This window comes from Triticum aestivum, chromosome 7A, assembly GCF_018294505.1.
Source record: "Triticum aestivum cultivar Chinese Spring chromosome 7A, IWGSC CS RefSeq v2.1, whole genome shotgun sequence".
NCBI classification, from domain to species: domain Eukaryota; kingdom Viridiplantae; phylum Streptophyta; class Magnoliopsida; order Poales; family Poaceae; genus Triticum; species Triticum aestivum.
In genome coordinates this window covers 26,338,381-26,339,347 of record NC_057812.1, presented here as the reverse complement: position 1 = coordinate 26,339,347, position 967 = coordinate 26,338,381, and the positions used below count along the sequence as shown (strand labels likewise).

Sequence of the window (967 nt, the reverse complement as noted above, 5' to 3'; positions counted from 1 at the left end):
TGAGGCCAATCAACCCGCTGGTGACCGCTTTCATGCCCAACAATCTTTGTCTGAAGTTCAACAACCAATTAGCTCGTCAATTATTGAAGGAGTGCGTTCTAGTTTCTGCCGAGGAATCCTTCAAACACCTTTGTTGTAGTAAAAAGTGCGAAACCACCTCCACAATCAGAATGCTTCTTAATAGTCATATTACATTATTGCACATCAATAAGTAGAGTAATTATATCGGTTGAATTCCTTGACAATCTGTAAGGTTATATTATAAGGTTTACAATCATACAACCGTTGAACAAAATTACATGCATATATAAAACTATATAAAATTACATGCATATATAAGTATTACATCAATCTTCTTTCTTGCATTTATTTATACTCACAAACTAGCTCCATCCCAATGAGCAAGCTAGCTTGTAGACCCAGATATATATTAGGGGGCCAATCATGCATCACACGTACAAGTGGCCGTGGTTGGCCTGCAGCTTGCCACATCAGCACGCGCCACTGCGGAATCCCACGCTCCCGCTGCCGACGTCGTACAAAACCTCGTAGGTCTGCTGCTGCACGTTGCCGATGAATCCGATGGAGCCGTGGCCGCCAGGGGAGGCCGTGAAAGCCAGGCAGCCGTCCAGCATGATGGACGCCGGCTCGAGCTCCAAGGTGGCACCGCCTGCGAACACTAGGGACACCTTGGGGACATTGACCTCGGGGAAGCGGGTCAAGTCATAGCACGTGTCAAGGTTGCGTACGGGATCCGCAAGCGGGCCATACGCCGTCATGGCGCTCCTGAACGCTGCCCGCAGCGCTGCGTATGCCGACGGTGGCAGCTGCGTGACGACCGCCCCTGAGTCCATCACCGCACCACCGGCGAACGTAGCCGGCGGCACGTCGAGCCGCCTCCCGGCCACGGTGATTGCCTCCAGGCGGACGATGTAGAACGTCGGAGCGTGTTGGTTCTTGATCAGAG

General features: G+C 51.4%; 1 pseudogene across 1 annotated transcript in view; it reads right to left on the bottom strand.

The window, feature by feature from the left end:
- Window positions 1–229: 229 nt before the first annotated feature.
- LOC123150664 (aspartyl protease family protein At5g10770-like) overlaps window positions 230–967 on the bottom strand; it is a 2,087-nt pseudogene continuing 1,349 nt past the window's right edge. Inside the window, exon 2 of the transcript XR_006475280.1 lies at window positions 230–967. This exon is cut by the window's right edge and continues 830 nt beyond it. The product of XR_006475280.1 is annotated as an aspartyl protease family protein At5g10770-like (transcript).